We start from the raw sequence: 22,616 nt of genomic DNA on the forward strand, positions 1-22,616 counted from the left end.
CCTGGCGTCCCTTTTGGTCGCCTGAGGACGACCATGAGGAATTCCTCAGTGCAGAGACAGCAGTAACCCCTGTGCTTCACCAGGTGTGACCCAAAAAGCCAAAACTGAAAAAGAAAACCAGTTTGAGGGCACTAGTGTCAGCGCAGTGAGAAGGAGAAAGGTTTGCATCCATTTGCTCCCCTACAGACCCTCCAGGAGTGATCCCTGAGCACTGCCTGGTGTGTCTCTAAAGAAGACAAACTTCAAAATAAAAGGACCAAAAAAAGGATCGATCCTGAGAGCCATCCATTTTGGTGAGATGTTTTCAATGGCCCCCGTGGCTCGTCGTGTCTGCAGGGATGCAGGGTTGCCTTCACTCCATGCATCGGGCGCTCCACACTGAGCTCCACACTGAGCTTGAACTGAACCCTGACTGGAATCTATTTTCTTTTCTCTTGGAATGGTGTGTCAGCTTTCTGCTATCACTGTCGCTGTCCTCCCATGGTTCATCGATTTGCTCGAGCTGGCCTAGTAAGGTCCCCCGTTGGAGACTTGGTTGTTATTGTGTGTGGCATGTCGAATACATCACGGGGAGCTTGCCAGGCTTCGCCGTGCGGGCGAGATACTCTCCGTAGCTTGCCGGGCTCTCCGAGAGGGGTGGAGGAATCGAACTCAGGTCGGCCATGTTGGCTGTGTGCAAGGTAAACGCCCTACCGCGGTGCTCTCTCTCTAACGCTTTCTGCAAAGGGAGATATTTCCACTCGTGTCTGTTTATTGAGTTTACAAAAAAATAAAACACCGAACATATGGGGCTTTCCTAGTGCATTATTTATGAGGGACAAGATCAGTAAAAAGTGGCGGCCCCTGGTAGAAGGGGTACTCTGAAGGCCAGTTTTGTGGCAGGACACAAGCATCCTCCCGTTAGCATCCCAGAACTCTCAGTCTCCACATTGTTAGTAGCGGGACCATTCGGACCTGGGAGGTGCTTTCGTGCTTTCTTTCTCACTGAATTCCTGACATCTAGGCAGTTCCTGGGGTGCAGTAGAGGCTTCAGAGTGATGCGGAGCTTAGGGCGGTGCAGTGGGGTCTGTACACAGTACAGGGGTTGTGGGATTGAGTGTGCCCTTGTTGCATTTTGGCATGGGGCTGAGCACTGGGGCTACAGGCCTTGGGGTTGCGGAACCCACCCAAGGGCTAGGGGCTTGAGTGGCCAACACTCCCAACATGGGACTTGTCGGTACAAATCCTGAAGCCTTTAGCCTTGACGTAGATGCTATAGAATCTGCAGATTCATGTTCAGGGTCGGGGCTGCAGCCCCCTAAAGGCAAGAGACTCTGTTGCAGACCGTCCTATTCATTGGCGGTTGTGATGGGGAGGGGCCTTTTTGGAAGCGTGGTTCACGCAGGTGGGAGGTTTAGGCCAATGAAATTTTAATTTGGGGGTTTGTTTTAGTTGGTTTTTTTATGTTTTGTGGGGGGAGTGAGAGAGGACATACCCTAAGATGCTCACTCCTGGCTCAGTGCTCAGGAATCATTCCTGGCGGTGCTCTGGGATCTGGGATGCTGAAGCTTGATTGGGGCGAGGAGGGCAAGCATCTTGCCTGCTTTACTGTCTGTCTAATTCCAACGCTGATGTTTTTTTCCAGATGAGGAATTTAGACTCATCTTCAGTTATGAAAAATCCTCTATGCTTCATCTCTTCCTGACTGGGCGATCCCTGGATACTGGCTCTTGGGGTGAGTATAGCAGGTCAAGGATTTAATTTTCCTTGCTCAGGAAGGAAGGTGTTCTTATTGTCGCATTGGGGGGGGGGAAACTTTGCTCAGGGGTCACTCCTGGCTTGCTGGCAAGAAATTTACTTTGAAAGGGCCAGAGGTATGGTGCAGCAAGTAGGGTGCTTGCCTTGCATGCAGCTAACACAGATTTGATCAGCTGCATCCCAGCAAACCTCAGACATTCCAGGACAGATCCCTGAATGCAGAGCTAGGAGTACTCCTGACACTGTTGGTTCTGGCTCAGACACACACACACGGAATATCTGACAGCAGAGATAGAAGTGTGCTCCTGCAGCATAGGTTTTAAGGACCCACTGTTTGACTCTTGAACTATTTTATGCTACAATTTGTCAGGGTACGTGGATTTATTTCCCTCTATTTGGATAGAGTTTACTGTTTGTCATTGCTGTATTTTGGGGTCACACACTACAGTACTCAGGCCTTACTCCTGCTCTGACCTCAGGGATCACAGCTGTCGGGGTCCCTCGACAATCGGGTGCCTGGCTAGAGGACTTGGTCAGGCAATTGCAAGCTGCTCATACCTGCTGTGTCATCACACAGTCCTCCAAGATAGGATATTTATTATAGGTAAAAGGTAGGCACAGCCAGGAGTGTTTCCTCAGCCCAGAGGTAGTAAAAAGCCCTATAGGTTGCTGTGTGGGGACTATGTGGTGTCTGGCCCTTTAAAACCCTGACCGGAAGTGTAGGTGAGGTCACAGAGCCCCGCCTTTCCCTGGGGTCTTTGTGGGCGGAGCAATCTCCACCCTGTTTGTTGCCTGGTGAGGAGCGGGGGTGGGGCGGGAAGGGGGCGGCCAGGGCGTGGGGGCGTCCCATAGGGCCAGTTTCCTCGCTGGCCTGGCCGCTGAGTGGTCCATCTGGGAGCTCTGAGCCTCCGCCGCCTGCCCAGCCCGGGATGCCCCCAGCGCCCGCCTTTTCGAGAGGTTTGTCTCTCCCTTCCGTCTATCTTAGCGCATCGCATCCAGGGAGGTTTTTATTTAGGAGGCGCGTGCGGGGAGGGGGGCGGTGAGGGAATGGGGGGGGTCGGTGGTGCCTGGCAGGTGGGCTGACAAGTGAAGTGGAAGGTTCGGGAGCAAAAGTCGTTCGGAAAGGGTCAGGAACAACGGAAATCAGGACGACCAGAAGAGAGAGAGTTTTCTTTTCAGGTTTGTTTTTCATTGTGCGTCCTGGTAGCCCTGGCCGGGGCGGCCCCATGGGGTCGGGGGCACGAGACCCTCGCCCTCCCCTCCAAGCCATCGCTCCGGCCCCCAACCGGAGAGGAACGTGTCGGAGCCCGAGGGAGCCCCAGCTTGCCCGCAAGTCTGAACACACTGCCTCATTCCTTTCTTTCCACAAATTCGTAGTCATCTGTTGCGTTTCATTGCATAACTCAAACTGCAGATTCAGGTTTTGGCATTGCAGCCATTTGATTTGAGAGTGGAGTCACTGGGTGTGAGTCGGCTGGTAAAATTTGCACGTTGGGGACAGATATTCTGCTGGCAGGGGATCAAGGATGTGATTTTGATGGTGGATGACAGGGCACTGCAGAGAGGAAATCGAGAGCCTAATGCTTGGCGTAGAGGCCCTTCCTGAGCTTCACTGGGTGGTGAAATCACTGCTCAAAACCGAAAGAAATTTCTATTTTTTCCTTTGAACAAAATGTTTATTTCTATTTCTTCCATTTGATCGAAACTGGTAATTGTTTGAAAACAACTAGTTTGGGCTTTGGGGGGGGGAGCGATAGATCAGTGGGTGTAGACTTGGTTTTTACGCGACCGGCCCGGATTTTATTCCTGGCGTCCCTTTTGGTCCCCTGAGGACCACCATGAGGAATTCCTCAGTGCAGAGACAGCAGTAACCCCTGTGCTTCACCAGGTGTGACCCAAAAAGCCAAAACTGAAAAAGAAAACCAGTTTGAGGGCACTAGTGTCAGCGCAGTGAGAAGGAGAAAGGTTTGCATCCATTTGCTCCCCTACAGACCCTCCAGGAGTGATCCCTGAGCACTGCCTGGTGTGTCTCTAAAGAAGACAAACTTCAAAATAAAAGGACCAAAAAAAGGATCGATCCTGAGAGCCATCCATTTTGGTGAGATGTTTTCAATGGCCCCCGTGGCTCGTCGTGTCTGCAGGGATGCAGGGTTGCCTTCACTCCATGCATCAGGCGCTCCACACTGAGCTCCACACTGAGCTTGAACTGAACCCTGACTGGAATCTATTTTCTTTTCTCTTGGAATGGTGTGTCAGCTTTCTGCTATCACTGTCGCTGTCCTCCCATGGTTCATCGATTTGCTCGAGCTGGCCTAGTAAGGTCCCCCGTTGGAGACTTGGTTGTTATTGTGTGTGGCATGTCGAATACATCACGGGGAGCTTGCCAGGCTTCGCCGTGCGGGCGAGATACTCTCCGTAGCTTGCCGGGCTCTCCGAGACGGGTGGAGGAATCGAACTCAGGTCGGCCATGTTGGCTGCGTGCAAGGCAAACGCCCTACCGCGGTGCTCTCTCTCTAACGCTTTCTGCAAAGGGAGATATTTCCACTCGTGTCTGTTTATTGAGTTTACAAAAAAATAAAACACCGAACATATGGGGCTTTCCTAGTGCATTATTTATGAGGGACAAGATCAGTAAAAAGTGGCGGCCCCTGGTAGAAGGGGTACTCTGAAGGCCAGTTTTGTGGCAGGACACAAGCATCCTCCCGTTAGCATCCCAGAACTCTCAGTCTCCACATTGTTAGTAGCGGGACCATTCGGACCTGGGAGGTGCTTTCGTGCTTTCTTTCTCACTGAATTCCTGACATCCAGGCAGTTCCTGGGGTGCAGTAGTGGCTTCAGAGTGATGCGGAGCTTAGGGCGGTGCAGTGGGGTCTGTACACAGTACAGGGGTTGTGGGATTGAGTGTGCCCTTGTTGCATTTTGGCATGGGGCTGAGCACTGGGGCTACAGGCCTTGGGGTTGCGGAACCCACCCAAGGGCTAGGGGCTTGAGTGGCCAACACTCCCAACATGGGACTTGTCGGTACAAATCCTGAAGCCTTTAGCCTTGACGTAGATGCTATAGAATCTGCAGATTCATGTTCAGGGTCGGGGCTGCAGCCCCCTAAAGGCAAGAGACTCTGTTGCAGACCGTCCTATTCATTGGCGGTTGTGATGGGGAGGGGCCTTTTTGGAAGCGTGGTTCACGCAGGTGGGAGGTTTAGGCCAATGAAATTTTAATTTGGGGGTTTGTTTTAGTTGTTTTTTTTATGTTTTGTGGGGGGAGTGAGAGAGGACATACCCTAAGATGCTCACTCCTGGCTCAGTGCTCAGGAATCATTCCTGGCGGTGCTCTGGGATCTGGGATGCTGAAGCTTGATTGGGGCGAGGAGCGCAAGCATCTTGCCTGCTTTACTGTCTGTCTAATTCCAACGCTGATGTTTTTTTCCAGATGAGGAATTTAGACTCATCTTCAGTTATGAAAAATCCTCTATGCTTCATCTCTTCCTGACTGGGCGATCCCTGGATACTGGCTCTTGGGGTGAGTATAGCAGGTCAAGGATTTAATTTTCCTTGCTCTTGAAGGAAGATGTTCTTATTGTCGCATTGGGGGGAGGGGAACTTTGCTCAGGGGTCACTCCTGGCTTGCTGGCAAGAAATTTACTTTGAAAGGGCCAGAGGTATGGTGCAGCAAGTAGGGTGCTTGCCTTGCATGCAGCTAACACAGATTTGATCAGCTGCATCCCAGCAAACCTCAGACATTCCAGGACAGATCCCTGAATGCAGAGCTAGGAGTACTCCTGACACTGTTGGTTCTGGCTCAGACACACACACACGGAATATCTGACAGCAGAGATAGAAGTGTGCTCCTGCAGCATAGGTTTTAAGGACCCACTGTTTGACTCTTGAACTATTTTATGCTACAATTTGTCAGGGTACGTGGATTTATTTCCCTCTATTTGGATAGAGTTTACTGTTTGTCACTGCTGTATTTTGGGGTCACACACTACAGTACTCAGGCCTTACTCCTGCTCTGACCTCAGGGATCACAGCTGTCGGGGTCCCTCGACAATCGGGTGCCTGGCTAGAGCACTTGGTCAGCCAATTGCAAGCTGCTCATACCTGCTGTGTCATCACACAGTCCTCCAAGATAGGATATTTATTATAGGTAAAAGGTAGGCACAGCCAGGAGTGTTTCCTCAGCCCAGAGGTAGTAAAAAGCCCTATAGGTTGCTGTGTGGGGACTATGTGGTGTCTGGCCCTTTAAAACCCTGACCGGAAGTGTAGGTGAGGTCACAGAGCCCCGCCTTTCCCTGGGGTCTTTGTGGGCGGAGCAATCTCCACCCTGTTTGTTGCCTGGTGAGGAGCGGGGGTGGGGCGGGAAGGGGGCGGCCAGGGCGTGGGGGTGTCCCATAGGGCCAGTTTCCTCGCTGGCCTGGCCGCTGAGTGGTCCATCTGGGAGCTCTGAGCCTCCGCCGCCTGCCCAGCCCGGGATGCCCCCAGCGCCCGCCTTTTCGAGAGGTTTGTCTCTCCCTTCCGTCTATCTTAGCGCATCGCATCCAGGGAGGTTTTTATTTAGGAGGCGCGTGCGGGGAGGGGGGCGGTGAGGGAATGGGGGGGGGTCGGTGGTGCCTGGCAGGTGGGCTGACAAGTGAAGTGGAAGGTTCGGGAGCAAAAGTCGTTCGGAAAGGGTCAGGAACAACGGAAATCAGGACGACCAGAAGAGAGAGAGTTTTCTTTTCAGGTTTGTTTTTCATTGTGCGTCCTGGTAGCCCTGGCCGGGGCGGCCCCATGGGGTCGGGGGCACGAGACCCTCGCCCTCCCCTCCAAGCCATCGCTCCGGCCCCCAACCGGAGAGGAACGTGTCGGAGCCCGAGGGAGCCCCAGCTTGCCCGCAAGTCTGAACACACTGCCTCATTCCTTCCTTTCCACAAATTCGTAGTCATCTGTTGCGTTTCATTGCATAACTCAAACTGCAGATTCAGGTTTTGGCATTGCAGCCATTTGATTTGAGAGTGGAGTCACTGGGTGTGAGTCGGCTGGTAAAATTTGCACGTTGGGGACAGATATTCTGCTGGCAGGGGATCAAGGATGTGATTTTGATGGTGGATGACAGGGCACTGCAGAGAGGAAATCGAGAGCCTAATGCTTGGCGTAGAGGCCCTTCCTGAGCTTCACTGGGTGGTGAAATCCCTGCTCAAAACCGAAAGAAATTTCTATTTTTTCCTTTGAACAAAATGTTTATTTCTATTTCTTCCATTTGATCGAAACTGGTAATTGTTTGAAAACAACTAGTTTGGGCTTTGGGGGGGGGAGCGATAGATCAGTGGGTGTAGACTTGGTTTTTACGCGACCGGCCCGGGTTTTATTCCTGGCGTCCCTTTTGGTCCCCTGAGGACCACCATGAGGAATTCCTCAGTGCAGAGACAGCAGTAACCCCTGTGCTTCACCAGGTGTGACCCAAAAAGCCAAAACTGAAAAAGAAAACCAGTTTGAGGGCACTAGTGTCAGCGCAGTGAGAAGGAGAAAGGTTTGCATCCATTTGCTCCCCTACAGACCCTCCAGGAGTGATCCCTGAGCACTGCCTGGTGTGTCTCTAAAGAAGACAAACTTCAAAATAAAAGGACCAAAAAAAGGATCGATCCTGAGAGCCATCCATTTTGGTGAGATGTTTTCAATGGCCCCCGTGGCTCGTCGTGTCTGCAGGGATGCAGGGTTGCCTTCACTCCATGCATCAGGCGCTCCACACTGAGCTCCACACTGAGCTTGAACTGAACCCTGACTGGAATCTATTTTCTTTTCTCTTGGAATGGTGTGTCAGCTTTCTGCTATCACTGTCGCTGTCCTCCCATGGTTCATCGATTTGCTCGAGCTGGCCTAGTAAGGTCCCCCGTTGGAGACTTGGTTGTTATTGTGTGTGGCATGTCGAATACATCACGGGGAGCTTGCCAGGCTTCGCCGTGCGGGCGAGATACTCTCCGTAGCTTGCCGGGCTCTCCGAGAGGGGTGGAGGAATCGAACTCAGGTCGGCCATGTTGGCTGCGTGCAAGGCAAACGCCCTACCGCGGTGCTCTCTCTCTAACGCTTTCTGCAAAGGGAGATATTTCCACTCGTGTCTGTTTATTGAGTTTACAAAAAAATAAAACACCGAACATATGGGGCTTTCCTAGTGCATTATTTATGAGGGACAAGATCAGTAAAAAGTGGCGGCCCCTGGTAGAAGGGGTACTCTGAAGGCCAGTTTTGTGGCAGGACACAAGCATCCTCCCGTTAGCATCCCAGAACTCTCAGTCTCCACATTGTTAGTAGCGGGACCATTCGGACCTGGGAGGTGCTTTCGTGCTTTCTTTCTCACTGAATTCCTGACATCCAGGCAGTTCCTGGGGTGCAGTAGAGGCTTCAGAGTGATGCGGAGCTTAGGGCGGTGCAGTGGGGTCTGTACACAGTACAGGGGTTGTGGGATTGAGTGTGCCCTTGTTGAATTTTGGCATGGGGCTGAGCACTGGGGCTACAGGCCTTGGGGTTGCGGAACCCACCCAAGGGCTAGGGGCTTGAGTGGCCAACACTCCCAACATGGGACTTGTCGGTACAAATCCTGAAGCCTTTAGCCTTGACGTAGATGCTATAGAATCTGCAGATTCATGTTCAGGGTCGGGGCTGCAGCCCCCTAAAGGCAAGAGACTCTGTTGCAGACCGTCCTATTCATTGGCGGTTGTGATGGGGAGGGGCCTTTTTGGAAGCGTGGTTCACGCAGGTGGGAGGTTTAGGCCAATGAAATTTTAATTTGGGGGTTTGTTTTAGTTGGTTTTTTTATATTTTGTGGGGGGAGTGAGAGAGGACATACCCTAAGATGCTCACTCCTGGCTCAGTGCTCAGGAATCATTCCTGGCGGTGCTCTGGGATCTGGGATGCTGAAGCTTGATTGGGGCGAGGAGGGCAAGCATCTTGCCTGCTTTACTGTCTGTCTAATTCCAACGCTGATGTTTTTTTCCAGATGAGGAATTTAGACTCATCTTCAGTTATGAAAAATCCTCTATGCTTCATCTCTTCCTGACTGGGCGATCCCTGGATACTGGCTCTTGGGGTGAGTATAGCAGGTCAAGGATTTAATTTTCCTTGCTCAGGAAGGAAGATGTTCTTATTGTCGCATTGGGGGGGGGAACTTTGCTCAGGGGTCACTCCTGGCTTGCTGGCAAGAAATTTACTTTGAAAGGGCCAGAGGTATGGTGCAGCAAGTAGGGTGCTTGCCTTGCATGCAGCTAACACAGATTTGATCAGCTGCATCCCAGCAAACCTCAGACATTCCAGGACAGATCCCTGAATGCAGAGCTAGGAGTACTCCTGACACTGTTGGTTCTGGCTCAGACACACACACACGGAATATCTGACAGCAGAGATAGAAGTGTGCTCCTGCAGCATAGGTTTTAAGGACCCACTGTTTGACTCTTGAACTATTTTATGCTACAGTTTGTCAGGGTACGTGGATTTATTTCCCTCTATTTGGATAGAGTTTACTGTTTGTCATTGCTGTATTTTGGGGTCACTCACTACAGTACTCAGGCCTTACTCCTGCTCTGACCTCAGGGATCACAGCTGTCGGGGTCCCTCGACAATCGGGTGCCTGGCTAGAGGACTTGGTCAGGCAATTGCAAGCTGCTCATACCTGCTGTGTCATCACACAGTCCTCCAAGATAGGATATTTATTATAGGTAAAAGGTAGGCACAGCCAGGAGTGTTTCCTCAGCCCAGAGGTAGTAAAAAGCCCTATAGGTTGCTGTGTGGGGACTATGTGGTGTCTGGCCCTTTAAAACCCTGACCGGAAGTGTAGGTGAGGTCACAGAGCCCCGCCTTTCCCTGGGGTCTTTGTGGGCGGAGCAATCTCCACCCTGTTTGTTGCCTGGTGAGGAGCGGGGGTGGGGCGGGAAGGGGGCGGCCAGGGCGTGGGGGCGTCCCATAGGGCCAGTTTCCTCGCTGGCCTGGCCGCTGAGTGGTCCATCTGGGAGCTCTGAGCCTCCGCCGCCTGCCCAGCCCGGGATGCCCCCAGCGCCCGCCTTTTCGAGAGGTTTGTCTCTCCCTTCCGTCTATCTTAGCGCATCGCATCCAGGGAGGTTTTTATTTAGGAGGCGCGTGCGGGGAGGGGGGGGGTGAGGGAATGGGGGGGGTCGGTGGTGCCTGGCAGGTGGGCTGACAAGTGAAGTGGAAGCTTCGGGAGCAAAAGTCGTTCGGAAAGGGTCAGGAACAACGGAAATCAGGACGACCAGAAGAGAGAGAGTTTTCTTTTCAGGTTTGTTTTTCATTGTGCGTCCTGGTAGCCCTGGCCGGGGCGGCCCCATGGGGTCGGGGGCACGAGACCCTCGCCCTCCCCTCCAAGCCATCGCTCCGGCCCCCAACCGGAGAGGAACGTGTCGGAGCCCGAGGGAGCCCCAGCTTGCCCGCAAGTCTGAACACACTGCCTCATTCCTTTCTTTCCACAAATTCGTAGTCATCTGTTGCGTTTCATTGCATAACTCAAACTGCAGATTCAGGTTTTGGCATTGCAGCCATTTGATTTGAGAGTGGAGTCACTGGGTGTGAGTCGGCTGGTAAAATTTGCACGTTGGGGACAGATATTCTGCTGGCAGGGGATCAAGGATGTGATTTTGATGGTGGATGACAGGGCACTGCAGAGAGGAAATCGAGAGCCTAATGCTTGGCGTAGAGGCCCTTCCTGAGCTTCACTGGGTGGTGAAATCACTGCTCAAAACCGAAAGAAATTTCTATTTTTTCCTTTGAACAAAATGTTTATTTCTATTTCTTCCATTTGATCGAAACTGGTAATTGTTTGAAAACAACTAGTTTGGGCTTTGGGGGGGGGAGCGATAGATCAGTGGGTGTAGACTTGGTTTTTACGCGACCGGCCCGGGTTTTATTCCTGGCGTCCCTTTTGGTCCCCTGAGGACCACCATGAGGAATTCCTCAGTGCAGAGACAGCAGTAACCCCTGTGCTTCACCAGGTGTGACCCAAAAAGCCAAAACTGAAAAAGAAAACCAGTTTGAGGGCACTAGTGTCAGCGCAGTGAGAAGGAGAAAGGTTTGCATCCATTTGCTCCCTTACAGACCCTCCAGGAGTGATCCCTGAGCACTGCCTGGTGTGTCTCTAAAGAAGACAAACTTCAAAATAAAAGGACCAAAAAAAGGATCGATCCTGAGAGCCATCCATTTTGGTGAGATGTTTTCAATGGCCCCCGTGGCTCGTCGTGTCTGCAGGGATGCAGGGTTGCCTTCACTCCATGCATCGGGCGCTCCACACTGAGCTCCACACTGAGCTTGAACTGAACCCTGGCTGGAATCTATTTTCTTTTCTCTTGGAATGGTGTGTCAGCTTTCTGCTATCACTGTCGCTGTCCTCCCATGGTTCATCGATTTGCTCGAGCTGGCCTAGTAAGGTCCCCCGTTGGAGACTTGGTTGTTATTGTGTGTGGCATGTCGAATACATCACGGGGAGCTTGCCAGGCTTCGCCGTGCGGGCGAGATACTCTCCGTAGCTTGCCGGGCTCTCCGAGAGGGGTGGAGGAATCGAACTCAGGTCGGCCATGTTGGCTGCGTGCAAGGCAAACGCCCTACCGCGGTGCTCTCTCTCTAACGCTTTCTGCAAAGGGAGATATTTCCACTCGTGTCTGTTTATTGAGTTTACAAAAAAATAAAACACCGAACATATGGGGCTTTCCTAGTGCATTATTTATGAGGGACAAGATCAGTAAAAAGTGGCGGCCCCTGGTAGAAGGGGTACTCTGAAGGCCAGTTTTGTGGCAGGACACAAGCATCCTCCCGTTAGCATCCCAGAACTCTCAGTCTCCACATTGTTAGTAGCAGGACCATTCGGACCTGGGAGGTGCTTTCGTGCTTTCTTTCTCACTGAATTCCTGACATCCAGGCAGTTCCTGGGGTGCAGTAGAGGCTTCAGAGTGATGCGGAGCTTAGGGCGGTGCAGTGGGGTCTGTACACAGTACAGGGGTTGTGGGATTGAGTGTGCCTTTGTTGCATTTTGGCATGGGGCTGAGCACTGGGGCTACAGGCCTTGGGGTTGCGGAACCCACCCAAGGGCTAGGGGCTTGAGTGGCCAACACTCCCAACATGGGACTTGTCGGTACAAATCCTGAAGCCTTTAGCCTTGACGTAGATGCTATAGAATCTGCAGATTCATGTTCAGGGTCGGGGCTGCAGCCCCCTAAAGGCAAGAGACTCTGTTGCAGACCGTCCTATTCATTGGCGGTTGTGATGGGGAGGGGCCTTTTTGGAAGCGTGGTTCACGCAGGTGGGAGGTTTAGGCCAATGAAATTTTAATTTGGGGGTTTGTTTTAGTTGTTTTTTTTATGTTTTGTGGGGGGAGTGAGAGAGGACATACCCTAAGATGCTCACTCCTGGCTCAGTGCTCAGGAATCATTCCTGGCGGTGCTCTGGGATCTGGGATGCTGAAGCTTGATTGGGGCGAGGAGGGCAAGCATCTTGCCTGCTTTACTGTCTGTCTAATTCCAACGCTGATGTTTTTTTCCAGATGAGGAATTTAGACTCATCTTCAGTTATGAAAAATCCTCTATGCTTCATCTCTTCCTGACTGGGCGATCCCTGGATACTGGCTCTTGGGGTGAGTATAGCAGGTCAAGGATTTAATTTTCCTTGCTCAGGAAGGAAGATGTTCTTATTGTCGCATTGGGGGGGGGGGAACTTTGCTCAGGGGTCACTCCTGGCTTGCTGGCAAGAAATTTACTTTGAAAGGGCCAGAGGTATGGTGCAGCAAGTAGGGTGCTTGCCTTGCATGCAGCTAACACAGATTTGATCAGCTGCATCCCAGCAAACCTCAGACATTCCAGGACAGATCCCTGAATGCAGAGCTAGGAGTACTCCTGACACTGTTGGTTCTGGCTCAGACACACACACACGGAATATCTGACAGCAGAGATAGAAGTGTGCTCCTGCAGCATAGGTTTTAAGGACCCACTGTTTGACTCTTGAACTATTTTATGCTACAATTTGTCAGGGTACGTGGATTTATTTCCCTCTATTTGGATAGAGTTTACTGTTTGTCATTGCTGTATTTTGGGGTCACACACTACAGTACTCAGGCCTTACTCCTGCTCTGACCTCAGGGATCACAGCTGTCGGGGTCCCTCGACAATCGGGTGCCTGGCTAGAGGACTTGGTCAGGCAATTGCAAGCTGCTCATACCTGCTGTGTCATCACACAGTCCTCCAAGATAGGATATTTATTATAGGTAAAAGGTAGGCACAGCCAGGAGTGTTTCCTCAGCCCAGAGGTAGTAAAAAGCCCTATAGGTTGCTGTGTGGGGACTATGTGGTGTCTGGCCCTTTAAAACCCTGACCGGAAGTGTAGGTGAGGTCACAGAGCCCCGCCTTTCCCTGGGGTCTTTGTGGGCGGAGCAATCTCCACCCTGTTTGTTGCCTGGTGAGGAGCGGGGGTGGGGCGGGAAGGGGGCGGCCAGGGCGTGGGGGCGTCCCATAGGGCCAGTTTCCTCGCTGGCCTGGCCGCTGAGTGGTCCATCTGGGAGCTCTGAGCCTCCGCCGCCTGCCCAGCCCGGGATGCCCCCAGCGCCCGCCTTTTCGAGAGGTTTGTCTCTCCCTTCCGTCTATCTTAGCGCATCGCATCCAGGGAGGTTTTTATTTAGGAGGCGCGTGCGGGGAGGGGGGCGGTGAGGGAATGGGGGGGGGGGTCGGTGGTGCCTGGCAGGTGGGCTGACAAGTGAAGTGGAAGGTTCGGGAGCAAAAGTCGTTCGGAAAGGGTCAGGAACAACGGAAATCAGGACGACCAGAAGAGAGAGAGTTTTCTTTTCAGGTTTGTTTTTCATTGTGCGTCCTGGTAGCCCTGGCCGGGGCGGCCCCATGGGGTCGGGGGCACGAGACCCTCGCCCTCCCCTCCAAGCCATCGCTCCGGCCCCCAACCGGAGAGGAACGTGTCGGAGCCCGAGGGAGCCCCAGCTTGCCCGCAAGTCTGAACACACTGCCTCATTCCTTCCTTTCCACAAATTCGTAGTCATCTGTTGCGTTTCATTGCATAACTCAAACTGCAGATTCAGGTTTTGGCATTGCAGCCATTTGATTTGAGAGTGGAGTCACTGGGTGTGAGTCGGCTGGTAAAATTTGCACGTTGGGGACAGATATTCTGCTGGCAGGGGATCAAGGATGTGATTTTGATGGTGGATGACAGGGCACTGCAGAGAGGAAATCGAGAGCCTAATGCTTGGCGTAGAGGCCCTTCCTGAGCTTCACTGGGTGGTGAAATCACTGCTCAAAACCGAAAGAAATTTCTATTTTTTCCTTTGAACAAAATGTTTATTTCTATTTCTTCCATTTGATCGAAACTGGTAATTGTTTGAAAACAACTAGTTTGGGCTTTGGGGGGGGGAGCGATAGATCAGTGGGTGTAGACTTGGTTTTTACGCGACCGGCCCGGGTTTTATTCCTGGCGTCCCTTTTGGTCCCCTGAGGACCACCATGAGGAATTCCTCAGTGCAGAGACAGCAGTAACCCCTGTGCTTCACCAGGTGTGACCCAAAAAGCCAAAACTGAAAAAGAAAACCAGTTTGAGGGCACTAGTGTCAGCGCAGTGAGAAGGAGAAAGGTTTGCATCCATTTGCTCCCCTACAGACCCTCCAGGAGTGATCCCTGAGCACTGCCTGGTGTGTCTCTAAAGAAGACAAACTTCAAAATAAAAGGACCAAAAAAAGGATCGATCCTGAGAGCCATCCATTTTGGTGAGATGTTTTCAATGGCCCCCGTGGCTCGTCGTGTCTGCAGGGATGCAGGGTTGCCTTCACTCCATGCATCGGGCGCTCCACACTGAGCTCCACACTGAGCTTGAACTGAACCCTGGCTGGAATCTATTTTCTTTTCTCTTGGAATGGTGTGTCAGCTTTCTGCTATCACTGTCGCTGTCCTCCCATGGTTCATCGATTTGCTCGAGCTGGCCTAGTAAGGTCCCCTGTTGGAGACTTGGTTGTTATTGTGTGTGGCATGTCGAATACATCACGGGGAGCTTGCCAGGCTTCGCCGTGCGGGCGAGATACTCTCCGTAGCTTGCGGGGCTCTCCGAGAGGGGTGGAGGAATCGAACTCAGGTCGGCCATGTTGGCTGCGTGCAAGGCAAACGCCCTACCGCGGTGCTCTCTCTCTAACGCTTTCTGCAAAGGGAGATATTTCCACTCGTGTCTGTTTATTGAGTTTACAAAAAAATAAAACACCGAACATATGGGGCTTTCCTAGTGCATTATTTATGAGGGACAAGATCAGTAAAAAGTGGCGGCCCCTGGTAGAAGGGGTACTCTGAAGGCCAGTTTTGTGGCAGGACACAAGCATCCTCCCGTTAGCATCCCAGAACTCTCAGTCTCCACATTGTTAGTAGCGGGACCATTCGGACCTGGGAGGTGCTTTCGTGCTTTCTTTCTCACTGAATTCCTGACATCCAGGCAGTTCCTGGGGTGCAGTAGAGGCTTCAGAGTGATGCGGAGCTTAGGGCGGTGCAGTGGGGTCTGTACACAGTACAGGGGTTGTGGGATTGAGTGTGCCCTTGTTGCATTTTGGCATGGGGCTGAGCACTGGGGCTACAGGCCTTGGGGTTGCGGAACCCACCCAAGGGCTAGGGGCTTGAGTGGCCAACACTCCCAACATGGGACTTGTCGGTACAAATCCTGAAGCCTTTAGCCTTGACGTAGATGCTATAGAATCTGCAGATTCATGTTCAGGGTCGGGGCTGCAGCCCCCTAAAGGCAAGAGACTCTGTTGCAGACCGTCCTATTCATTGGCGGTTGGGATGGGGAGGGGCCTTTTTGGAAGCGTGGTTCACGCAGGTGGGAGGTTTAGGCCAATGAAATTTTAATTTGGGGGTTTGTTTTAGTTGTTTTTTTATGTTTTGTGGGGGGAGTGAGAGAGGACATACCCTAAGATGCTCACTCCTGGCTCAGTGCTCAGGAATCATTCCTGGCGGTGCTCTGGGATCTGGGATGCTGAAGCTTGATTGGGGCGAGGAGGGCAAGCATCTTGCCTGCTTTACTGTCTGTCTAATTCCAACGCTGATGTTTTTTTCCAGATGAGGAATTTAGACTCATCTTCAGTTATGAAAAATCCTCTATGCTTCATCTCTTCCTGACTGGGCGATCCCTCTATACTGGCTCTTGGGGTGAGTATAGCAGGTCAAGGATTTAATTTTCCTTGCTCTTGAAGGAAGATGTTCTTATTGTCGCATGGGGGGGGGAAACTTTGCTCAGGGGTCACTCCTGGCTTGCTGGCAAGAAATTTACTTTGAAAGGGCCAGAGGTATGGTGCAGCAAGTAGGGTGCTTGCCTTGCATGCAGCTAACACAGATTTGATCAGCTGCATCCCAGCAAACCTCAGACATTCCAGGACAGATCCCTGAATGCAGAGCTAGGAGTACTCCTGACACTGTTGGTTCTGGCTCAGACACACACACACGGAATATCTGACAGCAGAGATAGAAGTGTGCTCCTGCAGCATAGGTTTTAAGGACCCACTGTTTGACTCTTGAACTATTTTATGCTACAATTTGTCAGGGTACGTGGATTTATTTCCCTCTATTTGGATAGAGTTTACTGTTTGTCATTGCTGTATTTTGGGGTCACACACTACAGTACTCAGGCCTTACTCCTGCTCTGACCTCAGGGATCACAGCTGTCGGGGTCCCTCGACAATCGGGTGCCTGGCTAGAGGACTTGGTCAGGCAATTGCAAGCTGCTCATACCTGCTGTGTCATCACACAGTCCTCCAAGATAGGATATTTATTATAGGTAAAAGGTAGGCACAGCCAGGAGTGTTTCCTCAGCCCAGAGGTAGTAAAAAGCCCTATAGGTTGCTGTGTGGGGACTATGTGGTGTCTGGCCCTTTAAAACCCTGACCGGAAGTGTAGGTGAGGTCACAGAGCCCCGCCTTTCCCTGGGGTCTTTGTGGGCGGAGCAATCTCCACCCTGTTTGTTGCCTGGTGAGGAGCGGGGGTGGGGCGGGAAGGGGGCAGCCAGGGCGTGGGGGCGTCCCATAGGGCCAGTTTCCTCGCTGGCCTGGCCGCTGAGTGGTCCATCTGGGAGCTCTGAGCCTCCGCCGCCTGCCAAGCCCGGGATGCCCCCAGCGCCCGCCTTTTCGAGAGGTTTGTCTCTCCCTTCCGTCTATCTTAGCGCATCGCATCCAGGGAGGTTTTTATTTGGGGGGGGGTGAGGGAATGGGGGGGTCGGTGGTGCCTGGCAGGTGGGCTGACAAGTGAAGTGGAAGGTTCGGGAGCAAAAGTCGTTCGGAAAGGGTCAGGAACAACGGAAATCAGGACGACCAGAAGAGAGAGAGTTTTCTTTTCAGGTTTGTTTTTCATTGTGCGTCCTGGTAGCCCTGGCCGGGGCGGCCCCATGGGGTCGGGGGCACGAGACCCTCGCCCTCCCCTCCAACCCATCGCTCCGGCCCCCAACCGGAGAGGAACGTGTCGGAGCCCGAGGGAGCCCCAGCTTGCCCGCAAGTCTGAACACACTGCCTCATTCCTTCCTTTCCACAAATTCGTAGTCATCTGTTGCGTTTCATTGCATAACTCAAACTGCAGATTCAGGTTTTGGCATTGCAGCCATTTGATTTGAGAGTGGAGTCACTGGGTGTGAGTCGGCTGGTAAAATTTGCACGTTGGGGACAGATATTCTGCTGGCAGGGGATCAAGGATGTGATTTTGATGGTTGATGACAGGGCACTGCAGAGAGGAAATCGAGAGCCTAATGCTTGGCGTAGAGGCCCTTCCTGAGCTTCACTGGGTGGTGAAATCACTGCTCAAAACCGAAAGAAATTTCTATTTTTTCCTTTGAACAAAATGTTTATTTCTATTTCTTCCATTTGATCGAAACTGGTAATTGTTTGAAAACAACTAGTTTGGGCTTTGGGGGGGGAGCGATAGATCAGTGGGTGTAGACTTGGTTTTTACGCGACCGGCCCGGGTTTTATTCCTGGCGTCCCTTTTGGTCCCCTGAGGACCACCATGAGGAATTCCTCAGTGCAGAGACAGCAGTAACCCCTGTGCTTCACCAGGTGTGACCCAAAAAGCCAAAACTGAAAAAGAAAACCAGTTTGAGGGCACTAGTGTCAGCGCAGTGAGAAGGAGAAAGGTTTGCATCCATTTGCTCCCCTACAGACCCTCCAGGAGTGATCCCTGAGCACTGCCTGGTGTGTCTCTAAAGAAGACAAACTTCAAAATAAAAGGACCAAAAAAAGGATCGATCCTGAGAGCCATCCATTTTGGTGAGATGTTTTCAATGGCCCCCGTGGCTCGTCGTGTCTGCAGGGATGCAGGGTTGCCTTCACTCCATGCATCAGGCGCTCCACACTGAGCTCCACACTGAGCTTGAACTGAACCCTGGCTGGAATCTATTTTCTTTTCTCTTGGAATGGTGTGTCAGCTTTCTGCTATCACTGTCGCTGTCCTCCCATGGTTCATCGATTTGCTCGAGCTGGCCTAGTAAGTTCCCCCGTTGGAGACTTGGTTGTTACTGTGTGTGGCATGTCGAATACATCACGGGGAGCTTGCCAGGCTTCGCCGTGCGGGCGAGATACTCTCCGTAGCTTGCCGGGCTCTCCGAGAGGGGTGGAGGAATCGAACTCAGGTCGGCCATGTTGGCTGCGTGCAAGGCAAACGCCCTACCGCGGTGCTCTCTCTCTAACGCTTTCTGCAAAGGGAGATATTTCCACTCGTGTCTGTTTATTGAGTTTACAAAAAAATAAAACATGCATCAGGCGCTCCACACTGAGCTCCACACTGAGCTTGAACTGAACCCTGACTGGAATCTTATTTTCTTTTCTCTTGGAATGGCGTGTCAGCTTTCTGCTATCACTGTCACTGTCCTCATCATTGTTCATGGATTTGCTCGAGCGGGCCCAGTAACGTCTGCGTTGGTGACTTTGTTGTTACTGTGTATGGCGTATAGAATACATCACGGGGAGTTTGCCAGGCTATGCCGTGCGGTCAAGATACTCTCGGGAGCTTGCCGGGCTCTCTGAGAGGGGCGGAAGAATCGAACTCTGAAATTGTGCTTCTGAAACTGCCTCCTGCAGTTTTCCTTGTAGTCAGTGGTCCACTGGTTTGGTGTTTTCAAGGGGTAGTGCATTGACTGGACAGTGCTCCCCGATGTTCTTACCAGCCTCTACTCCTATTCCAGTGTCTGTCCAGCTCTCTGGGATGCTGCTTGGCCAGTTCCTCAGCATCTCCTGGGCTGGCTTGGCCGTCACTGGTTTCACCCCATCTTGATTCGTTCCTCAGGAAACTCAACATCCGATGAGTTGTACCAACCTTCCTGTTTTACCTTGAATCTACCCAGCTGCATATTTCCTTGTTGGACTGTGTGTGAAAGCATTAGGTCATTGTTTGACTGGTCAGTAGAAGATCAAAGTTCTTCTCCTTATCTACAGCACCCCCACTGTGTGACCCCAGAATCTGCCTCTCGGCACTTTTTTCCAGTCTATCCGCCCTTCAGCCAGATTCACCTGGGTGGGCAAAAAGGGTCTCTACCTCTGGTTCATGACACTTTAAGGCTATAGATCCTGGCAGAAGTGGAAGTGATGTCACAGGCTGGCAACCTTCAGATGTCCTTTCTATTCCAGTTGTGGTTGCCTGCATTAGGCCACCATTGGTGTCGTGGGCAGGGAAGAAAATGGAGGCCCTGGGTGGAAGGCGGACTACGAAGGCCGATTTTTTTATCAGGATGGGAGTGGTGGTCCATGAGCTCCCTGTGCCTCCACACTGTGAGCGGTGTGGGCTGTTCCAGTTTGGGGGCCCTTTCATGCTTGTTTTACTCTTGTTTCTGATAGCAGCTGGTTCCTGAGGCAAGGTGAATACTTTAGGGGAACCCAGAGGCTTTAGGGGGTGCAGGGTTCGAGCATGAGTGGGTGATCGTGAGGCACCCCTTTGCCCACCATTGCCTCTTGCTCCACGATCTGTCAGCGGCGGGTGGGCTTGGGGCTGAGGGGTGGCCTGAGTGCGGGGCCTGCGGGACTTGCAGAGAGCAGGACCTGGCTGTCCCGACCCTCCCTGCACGGGACTTCTCTCTGCCCTGATCCGGAGCCTTTGGCGTTGGCATCACATGTGTAAAACCTTCAGATTCACATCAAGGGGCAGGGCCTAAGACCCCTGCCTAGCAGATCCAGTTGTAGTCTCTCTTTTGATTGATTGCCGTGATGTGGTGGGGCCACATGGTGGTTTGTTCCCTGCCGGAGGGTGGGGTTTTAAATGAAACTTTTTCATTATTATTGTTTTGGTTTTCCTTGTGTACCACATCCGGAGATGCTTAGGGTTTACTTTTGGCTCTGAACTCAGGAATTCCTGATGGTGGTACTCAGTGACCATATGGGATGTGAGGAATGATCTGGGTTGGCTGCATGCAAGACAAGTTCCCTGCCTGCTTCACTGTCTCTGATTGCAACTTTTTTGGTTTTTGTCTACATCAAGAATTTTTGCTTCCTAAGGTCCAGTTGCAAAGCACCCCACACTTATGATTTCTCAAGTCTTTGTATTCATTGCAGAATTCATACAGGAAAGAAGCCTTATTATATAAGTAAATAATGTGGGGACATCTTTATTGAATCCTCAGGCCTTACTAGGCATATGAGAATGAATAGTGGAGAGAAAATTGTATGTATGTAATGAATGTGAACAGGGCTTCATGGACCTTCAAGCTTTAGTAAACTTTGAATATTTGTATTGGATGAGTTGATCCCGTATTAACCATCTATAAGGTCAGAACAGGCCCTATCATTTTAGCCAGATTCCTTTGGACAGGGGGTGGTCATAGGTGGTACAAAACTACAGCCAAGAAGGAAATCATCCTCGTATCATATGAAGAGCTACCTATGATGTCACTTCTGTAATGAAAGTTTCTTGCTGAGTATCTCCCACACCGCAGCCATGCCAGTGCCCTGGAATTTTTCCATCACATGTATGTTTAACTTGTACATAGTGGTTCTTTGTGATGGAGGCCATGAGGAAGGTGACTAAATAAAAACAGGTACAAAAATAGGCGCTCTGTGGAACTGTCACAGCTCATCACTGTGTCATTGTTTACTCTCACTGCAACTTGGCCCAGAGGCCCTGGTTTTAGAGAATTATGACAGAGATGAATCACAATGCTGCAGTGAAAACTGCAAAGTAGAAGACCAGGAAATCCTTTATTCTTCCAGTCTTTCTGTGCTAGATTTTGGGGTGCCACACCCCCTGGACTCAGGCTTTACTGTTGGTTCTTAGCTCAGGATTCCAGACTGGGGGTCACATATATCCTTATGGGGCTCAGAATCCAGGTCAGCCATGTGCAAGCAAGTACTTTGTCTTCCGTATCATTTCTACACTCCTTGTATTCATATTTTTTAAAATTTTACATTACATTAAAGATTCCCAGTTGGTGGTCGTTCTGGGAGTTCTCTTTTTGAACTTTGCAGCCCTTTCTCCCCGCTCTGTGAAGTAGAATTTTGCATGAAGGAGACGGTGGTCCGATCCCGTTCGAAATTTTGGGACAACAGCGACATCAGTCAGGCAAAACCGTCGATTGAATATGATGTGGTCTATTTCATTGTGGAATCGTCCACCGGGAGACTCCCATGTCCATCGTTTAGATTCTGCCTTCTGGAACTGTGAGTTACCATGAATGGTCTTGGTCGACATGATGAACTCAGACAGTCTCTCACCCTGTTCGTTCCATTCTAGGCCATGGGTTCCGATGTGAAGTTCTTCAGCTGATCTTCTCGGTCCTATCTTGGCATTAAAATCACCCACAATGATCTTGTAGAAGGTGTGGTCTTCTTTATAGAACTTCTCTAGCTCCATGTAGAACTTCTCGATTTCTCTTTCATCATAATGAGATGTTGGTGCGTAGACAACGAAGATAGAAACTGCAGGCAGTGAGCCACATCTATTCAAATGTAAACGTCCGATTCGGGTTGTTAGGCATTCGAATGAATCAATGCTCTTGGCCAAGTTTGTGTTGATAAGGACACCGACGCCTCCAACACCTCTTTTATCGCATGTTCCGAGGAACAATTCTTCTCCAGTGTCGAAAACGGCATGGTGAGATTCGTGTCTTCTTGTCTCGGTCAGACCAATGATGTCGTACTTGATCATTCGCGCTTGTACCATCAGGTCCTCGATGGATGCATCTGATGCTAGCGTACGTGCATTGAAAGTACAGACGATCATTTTTGTCTTCCTTCGTTGTGGCAGCCTAGGTCGGCCTTGAGATTTTGTCGGCCTCTCCTTTCTCATCCTTCTCAGTGCTGCCATGTCGGTGAAGCCTTCAGGGTCAGGTGAATGAGACCAGTTGTAGTTACTGGTTTTGGCATATCGAATACACAGCGGATAGCTTGCCAGGCTCTTCCGTGTGGGCGGAATACTCTCGGTAGCTTGCCAGTCTTTCCGAGAGGTATAGAGGCTTTTGGGGTGACCTCTAATCACCCTTGTAGGTGTTACCATATTTGAACCCTATCAAATATGGTACGACAATTCCAGAAGACGGGTATTTAGTGTCTTATGATGTGTCGCGCGGCCGCAAGCGGCCGCGCGGTTCCGGAAAGCGTCCTGGAGTGTGGGGACGGCTGGGTAGTGGAAGTAGTGTCGAGAGTGGAAGTCTGCCAGTGGGGTATTTATCTGGGTAGGGTGGGTCTCCTGTGCACAATTCGATCCCTGGGTGGTTGATGGAAGCAGACAGGGCAGGGTAGGGTGGGGCTCCTGATTAGAATCCCTTTGTCACCTGTGGTGGTGGGAGCAAGCAGAGAAGCTCTGTCCCTGGGTCCGCCGAGCCTGGAGTCCAAGGTCTCAGAGAGTTCCGCTTACCTTGTTCTGTGGGTCTTCAGTTGTGCGTGGGTCTCGGCCGGAGCTGCCGCGCGGTTCCGGAAAG

The sequence above is a fragment of the Sorex fumeus genome, unplaced genomic scaffold (assembly GCF_029834395.1).
Source record: "Sorex fumeus unplaced genomic scaffold, SorFum_2.1 ptg000103l, whole genome shotgun sequence".
Taxonomy (NCBI): Eukaryota; Metazoa; Chordata; class Mammalia; order Eulipotyphla; family Soricidae; genus Sorex; species Sorex fumeus.